The sequence below is a fragment of the Mastomys coucha genome, unplaced genomic scaffold (genome assembly GCF_008632895.1).
Source record: "Mastomys coucha isolate ucsf_1 unplaced genomic scaffold, UCSF_Mcou_1 pScaffold1, whole genome shotgun sequence".
Taxonomy (NCBI): Eukaryota; Metazoa; Chordata; class Mammalia; order Rodentia; family Muridae; genus Mastomys; species Mastomys coucha.
In genome coordinates this window covers 64,969,454-64,977,190 of record NW_022196891.1, presented here as the reverse complement: position 1 = coordinate 64,977,190, position 7,737 = coordinate 64,969,454, and the positions used below count along the sequence as shown (strand labels likewise).

The window sequence follows — 7,737 nt, the reverse complement described above, 5'->3', positions numbered from 1 at the left end:
CTCATGGGTTTCACATCTCTCCTGCCATGTGGGTCCCAGGGATCAATTAGGTCACCAGGCTTAGAAGCAAGTGGCTTTACCTGCTGAACCCTCTCCCTGGCTGAGCTCATTTTGATTCATAAAGAAGCACTTGGTGTAAGTTGAAGAGGTCCGCCGGTAAAGCCTTTCTCCTTGGCTTTATTAGAGTGGGTAACAGTTTCTGGGGCTTCCTGTCTAATTAGCTTCTGCAGAGTTGGGACATCCCCCAAAAGCCAGGGATCCCCCAGTGAGAATAATGAAGATGCTTCAGAAGTCTGACAAACTCTCTGCAAAGGACACCACAGAGACCCAGGAGGTAAACGTACGCCCCCAAGTCACAAGCATGTATTGAAGAGCAATATATATTCTGTAAGTCATACCTCAAATTCCGCTGTTTATGGAAGAAGTACTATTGCTGACAAGCATAAGCCACTTAGAAATATGACAGGCGTCATGAGCCCTGACAGAGGAGCGGTCCTCCGCCTGGAAGGCTTGACGTGGAATCTCACTGTGTCTGCTCAGATATTTTTAACCCATAGAAAAATGTTTCTTTTTCAGTATTTGCCTAGAAAGGCAAATGATTCCGAAGGGAGAATAGACTGTACAATAGAAAAGTGTCTCTGGGCACTGGTATAACTTGGGAAATGAAACCTGGGCTCTGGCTTTATTATGTCAGTCTCCCTTGCTACCACTTCAAAAATTGTTTTTCATGTGTGTTATGATTTCTGGGCTTCTTCTTCCCCTAAGCATATCTCTTGGAGTTACATACACCCTGAGGAAATGCCCATGGAATAATGGGTGTCTTGGTGATGTGCACGTTTTAGAGCTGCTATGTGATTGTCTCCTGTCTCCTGTCCATGTTAACCTGGAGGCTGAGGTAGAGATGGAGGTAGATATGGCAGCGTGATCGTCAGAACCTCCCATCAGTAGACTCCTACCTTCCTCTGTTCTAACCCATCCCTGGCAATGTACTGTGGGGCTTGCATTATGTATTGAGATTGGGGGGCTTGTGTGTTTTACAGCAGCAAACCTAGCCTAGCCTGACTGTAGCACCCAGTTACTTTCCTCACTCATTCACACACCCTTGTGATCGCCGCTGCAGCCTTGGGAGCCTCCGCATGCAGATGCAACACTAAGGCCTGGGTTCACAGCTCAGATGTAAAAGCAGATTCCAAGGCTAACTTGCCTGATTACAAACTAGATCTTTCCCACTCTGGAAGAAAGTTAACTCTTCTAGTTTCTGCAGTCGTGCCATGTTTGGAATTCTGGGAACTTTTCAGACAGGATACAAATGCTAGGGTACACCAAGAGGCAGGGTGGGTGATTGTTGGTCATTTAGGGGGCTGGTTGCGGTTTGTTGATAGTCATGCTCAAAGAAGAAACAAAAGGAGAGAGAACAGATTGAGGGAATCTCTCTCTCTCTCTCTCTCTCTCTCTCTCTCTCTCTCTCTCTCTCTCTCTCTCTCTCCCCCTCTCCCCTCTCTCTCTTTCCTCTATCCTTTCTCTCCTATCTAGTGACAGGGTGTGAGTGGGAAGAAGAAGAACCTACAAAGTAGCAAAGAATAGCAACATTTAGGAGTAAGTGCCTTCAGGGGAAAGTGAGCTTTCTCGGGATGAGGAGTTGGGGCCATTTTGCTGCAGGGTCACACTTCTTGTACATACCCTGTTTCCTGAGTGTGGGTACCAAATGACCAGTCATCTCTATTTTTATGATGGAGTGATTCGCTTAGGAACTGTGACCCAGGATAAACCCTTTCTGCCTGAAGTTGCTTATCTCAGGGTGTTTTACTGCGACAATGGAAACATAACTAAGCCACCAAGGATGTTCTGTCTCAAGGGGCCCCACCCTCAGAGCCTCCTGTGATCACCTCCCAAGAATTGTGGCCTTTTCTCTCTTCCTTTCACTCTCAGCTTATATCTCCTTATGCCTTACAGTTTGTTTTATAATGTGTTTAAAAATGTGAATGTCTGGATTGTAAAATCTTGAGAAGCAGACTCCAGGTATTATTCATTAACATATTTCATTTACATTCATACAGTAGGTACATATCTCTGCTCCAGACACTTAAAGACCTCAGATTGAGCATATATATTTTCCAATTTTTATTTGATAACTAATTCACTCAGTTTATCAACATGTATCTTGTGGACATGTACTTTGCGTCAGACACAAAGGATAAAATGGCTAACAAAGCAGATGCCCTGAGAATTTGATATCTCAAAACCAACCTCATCCTCATGGGCAAGGCGGCCATAAAAAGGGGGTATTTACAGAAACAATTGCCTGTGGACCTTTTGGTCAGCAAACGGGGGTGGGGGTGGGGTTCTGTAGACTATAACGAAATGGAAAAGTTCCCACTGCCCAAATCGTGGCCAGGTAATATTGAAACATAATGCATTTCTCACACATTTATGAAGGTGCTGGTGTGAACAAATCCACTGCATGGCCAGAAACATAAGGCCCGGCATATACACCCTCATGACCATACACTGTTCATCTGTGGGGAGCGGTGGAGCTGAAGAGGCATTCGCCATGGCAAGATGGCGCCTACTTCTGCTGTCAACTCCTAGTAAACAACTGTTTGCGCATGTGCGTAGAGTGAAAAGACGCCATGTCACGGCCCATTCTGGGGCGTCACGTGGGGTGATGAGCAAACAGCCAATCATGGGTGGACACACTGCGCTGTGGGCGTACACACCACACTGTGGTGTATATAAGCAGTGCTGATTATTGGCTCGGCCTCTTTTTCCCTCTGGGAGAGGGCAGTAAACTTAGCTGCAGAAGGATCCTAGTGTCCGCGTGTCTTCTTCTTACTGGAGAGAAGACTGCATTCTTCTTACTGGAGAGAAGACTGCATTCATCTATACTACAGTTATTTGCTAGTGCTATGTGGTGGACCTCTTTGTACTTACCAAAAGGCTCCTGCCCAGCAGTTTGCATGTTACGCTGACATCCTTGTGTGTCCTGTGTTCCCTATGTGTCCAACAGCATCATTTTTTCTCTCATGCCTGATTTAACCCACTGTTCTTTTGTCTATCACCGTGCCAGGGGCAATGGGCTAAATCACAGTTCTAACAGCAGTAGGAAGCACATTGTACACTCTGTATGTGCAGGGCACTGTGCGACCAGGTTTGTGTAGCTGTGGTCTGTCATTGTTCCCAGAACAACCACAGTTGCCTAAGAATGTATTTCTCAGTGTACACCCTTTAATTGTGTACTGTGTGTGTGTGTGTGTGTGTGTGTGTGTGTGTGTGGTATGTTGATCAGAAGTGATAGGTGTTTGAAAAGAATTTCAGAGATAACATATGAATATGTACTGTCCTGTTCATCTCTGTCAACTTGGCATAGGCTACAGTCTCCTGGGGTTTGGGGATAGGGGGTGGAAGAGTCTCATTTGAGTAATTGTCATTGTCAGTTTAGTATATGAACATGACTGCAAGTTGTCCAGATTGAAGTGGTGTAGGAAGGCCCAGCCAACTGTGGGTGACATTTTTTTCCCTCAACAGGTGGTCCTGGGCTGTGGAAGAATGGTAACTAAGCAGGGGCCTGGGAGTAAGGCAGAGAGTGAGCCAGCCAGCGGCTTTCCTCTATGGCTTCTGCTTCAAGCTCCTGCGGGAGTCCCTGCCTAGACCCCCTCTGTGATGGATCAGGAGCTGGGGCATGTTAAGGTAATAAAAGCATTCCTCTCCAAGCTGCCTCTGCTCAAGTGCTTTACCACAGCAGCAGAGATCAAATCAGGAAGGACGCACTCATTTTCAGGAGACAAAGAGAAGAGGCTGGAGAACTGGTTCAAGAATGAAGAGCACTTGCTCTTGCAGAGGACCTGGGTTCAGTTCCCAGCACCCACATGGCTGTCCAAAAGCATCCATAACTCCAGTTCCAAGGAATCCAATGCTCATTTCTGACCTCTGAGGGCCCAGGCACACACATAGCACACCAACATGCAGATGAGACACTCAGACACATAAAACAAAGTAAATAACTCCAGTTTTAAATTTTTAAAAGAAGGTCATCGAGCAAAAATTCCCTTGGGCACCCACCTGGACCCCACTGTCCTCACAGAAACAGCGACCACTATCCATACGCATCCTTCATGTCTTTTCCTATGCATTTATGGCTACATGTAAATGTCTTTGCAGGTATTTTTTTTTTTTGCAGAAATAAAATCATAACTCACGCTTTCATTAACTTATGACTCAGCACAGAATCTCAGAGTAATATCTGTTTTGTATACACAGTAAATGCTTGGCAACTGTTGAGTTTCTAGGCCTCGCCTCAAGGCACACCTCATGCTGAGCCCCCCAGGAACCTAGGCCACACTCTCTGGCTCCCTCTGTTAATGCCAGGGTGCTTTCAATGCACTCCGAGTACGGAGAAGAGGTAGAAACAAGGTCCCATTTGCCAGCTCTGGGCCATTTCGAATGTTAACCTTCCCCAAGCCACTGGATAGCTGAGTGTGTAGAAGGTGGTCTTTACCCCCAGCTCCTACAATCTACCACGTCATTCTTCCTGGAAAGGCACGAAACACCCCTAGTACCAAGAACACATTCAAGCTCGGTTCAAGTTTTGAGACAGTCCCCGGCTCCACTCCTTAACTTCCATCTAAAACTTAGTTTTAGTCCCTCTGGGGATATCTACAGAATAGACTCACAGATAGAAAGCCATGTCCCAGACATGTCCAGCTCCAGACTACCTCTAAGGCTGGAGTAAAGTGGCCGTTGAAGACACCACCTGCCATAGACGCACTGAGAAAGCAGGCAGAGGTGGCGGGCTCCATGACATCAGTCCAAGGGTGCTGGGGTGGATGTTGTTGTGTGAGTGGAGACTTCCCCTCTCCCCCAAGTCCAGCCCCCTACCATACTGCGGGAAATGCTATTTTTACCCTTGCCCTCTATTCTTGCTTCTGCCATGCCCTGGCGGCCCCTCGGCCTACAAAATGTCCCACCTTCTCCATATGTGTAAATGCAGCCCCTCCATATGGTCCACGTTATCTCAGCCATTGTAAGACCAAAGACAAAAGCTTCAAGAAACCACCAACTAGACAGGGACACCCCAAAACTTGTTATCTGTCTCCAGGAAGCCTGTGTCTCGGGCCTGCACAATAGCTGGGTGTTTTCCAGCTTTTAAATCTGTTTGAGGAAATTGGAAGATGACAGGGCTCCTTGCACTTTTTTTTTTTTTTTGGCAGACAAAATTAACTTCCTAGCTGTGTCACCTGATTTACTCCTAAACCACACTGTCTCCTTCTATTGACCATGTGCCCCCAAATAATAGATGGGGCCCGGTTCCTCATTATTGTAAAGATTTTTGACTTTTCTTCCAGCTCATTCCTCACACAAGGCTTAGTAAGATTAGACAATGCAATTTTGAAGAGCAAAATACAAGTCACTTTAAAAAACACATCTGACATATTTTGTTGAACTTTTATTTTTACGCGTTCCCAGCCTTTTCCTCCTCCTTCCCCTGTATGCACAGCCATGCTCCTCCATAGTCCAACCGATGGGCTCCTGAGTCAGTGTAGCTGTTTCTAATTATTGAGCCTCTAGAAGCTGTTCCAGACAGCTGCTTAGCGTTGTGCTCCCACCACCAAAACCTGAGAGACGGAATTCTTGGTTACAAGATGCTACAAGTTAAGGGGTTGAGAGACAACTTCCATTATAAACCTCCTGGTTTCACTCACTTATAATTGTCCAAAAATTGTCCTTTTGCTCCAAATCATTCCATGCTCTGTTTCCACCCGAGGGATGAAATTGCTTGGAAAGTCTGAACAAAAGGGGCTGAGCCCCTTTGGAATCAGGCAGCTTGGGGGGAGAATATCCTTCCTCAGCCGAAAAGGGAAAAACACGTATCTGCCTGTGGACACCCCAACACAGATGCCCCGTTATCGTGTCAGCTCCCCTCCCCCACCCTTTCCCCGTGTGGGTGTTCAGCTTCATCCAGGGGAGGAAGTATTTGGGCTGAGTGGGGTGGAAATAGTGGTTTCAAGAACTAAACCAGAGGCAATGACAGTATCGGATGACCCTAGGATGTCAGAGCAGGCAGAGGCACTCACACTGAACTATGTATGGAATAAAGTTCCTTTCCTGGGACAGCTGTCCTATCTGTGATGATGTGCTGTGGTTAAACGTATGTGAAGTAATAAGAGACAATTCTGAGTTTGACTGTGAGGTTTGCCTATAACTAGCTATGGGACCTTGAATTAAATTAAACAGCTTAATTGAGTTAGACTTTTTTTTTTTTTTTTTTTTTTTGAGTGTGGATGTCCTCAGCATTGAAACGGTGGCAGTCCCCACCTCCCAGAAGGCTTTTGGTGATAAAAGGAGGAGGTGCATACAGAACACTGGTCTTTCGGGTAAGAGGCACAGTGTCCTGTGTCTACGTGGCTGTGATGCCATTTATCAACTGGGTCAACACCTTGGCTCCTCATCTTACAGAGCATTCCCATCTCATACTGGTGCCCACTCTCTTCTGTTTCACTTCAGGAAACCAGTCTTTCCATGTCTCGACCATAGGATTAAATGTTCCACCCCCGCAGGTGTATCTGGGATCTAATTCCAAACAACTTGAACTGTGATCCCTGCCAATGGGTTTCTGACAGAACTTGGGCACCAAGGACCTCTCGCGCGCCTCTCTTCCAGTGCGGGTCTGTGTGTGCTGCCGCAGTCTCTGTTGAGCCCTGCTGTGTCTGGAAGATGACATGTTCGTGGAGTGATCAGCAACTCTGGCTCCTACCATTCTTTTGCTTCCTCTTCTGCATGGTTCCCCAAGGCTTGAATGGGGAGGTAGGGGGGTTGACATGTGACAAACATAGGGCTGAGTGTGGCAAAGTCTTAAAGTGCGGGTTAAAAACGGGGTCCTGCATCCGTTCGGGGCTCGGGCCGCTGGGCGAGGCGGGATGCAGGGAGTTTGAGACTGTGTGCACTCCCACGCTACCATGCAGGCGTTGGGCTGTGAGAAGCTGCAGGACCCCGCTCCCAGGGGTGGAGCCACAGTCCGAGGTCCCCGAGGAACTGCCAGAGTGGGGCTCAGGGTCCCTGGGGCAGGCTCTGGAATGGGACCGAAGGGAAAGGGCAGGGAAGAGAGCACTCTGGTTGGGTCCTGCAGGGAGAGAGAGTCCTTAGCTTGGTTGGGTGGCTAGGCTGAGTTGGTGGCTGGTGGCTGTGGCTGAGAATGCAGAGAGGTCTCCCATGGGAGGTTAGACTCACCAGCTCTTTAGCGGAAGACCTGCTCCATTGCTCCAGCACAGTGGATCCCGATGAGAAGAGGCAGTCCATGGTTTTAAGGCGTTTATTGTAGAAAGACAGAGAGAGGGAGAAGAGTAGAGAAGTAGAGGCCAGCCATGAGCATATGGAGAGAGGGAGGAAGGGAATGGGGAGAGAGGGGGCAAGGGGGAAGCAAGAGTAAGAGACAAGAGAGTAAGAGAGGGAGGTGGGGGCAAACAGCCCCCTTTTATAGTGGGCTGGACCTACCTGACTGTTGCTAGGCAACTGTAGGGAGGAGCATACCTGACTGTTGCCAGGTAACTGTGGGGGTGGATCATGTATTTGCATCTTTAGTCCCCTGCTGGTGAACTGTTTTAGAAGGATTAGGAGGAGGTGTGGCCTTGTTGGAGAGGAGGTGTGGCCTTGTTAGAAGAGATGTGTCACTGCAATTAGGTTTCAAATGCCCATGCCAAGTTCTCTCTCTCTCTCTCTCTCTCCCTCCCTCCCTCCCTCCCT

At 47.7% G+C, this 7,737-nt stretch overlaps 2 long non-coding RNA genes across 2 annotated transcripts; one reads left to right on the top strand and one right to left on the bottom strand.

Annotated features, from left to right (window-relative positions):
• Positions 1 to 251: 251 nt before the first annotated feature.
• LOC116103084 lies at positions 252 to 3,710 on the top strand. Its single transcript, XR_004123385.1, has 2 exons — positions 252 to 334; positions 3,526 to 3,710. It is a non-coding gene; the product is annotated as an uncharacterized LOC116103084 (long non-coding RNA).
• A 1,725-nt stretch (positions 3,711 to 5,435) lies between these two features.
• Positions 5,436 to 5,825, bottom strand: LOC116103083. The gene is made up of 2 exons (XR_004123384.1): positions 5,700 to 5,825; positions 5,436 to 5,612 (listed from the first exon to the last, which is right to left on the bottom strand). It is a non-coding gene; the product is annotated as an uncharacterized LOC116103083 (long non-coding RNA).
• Between the last annotated feature and the right edge of the window lie 1,912 nt (positions 5,826 to 7,737).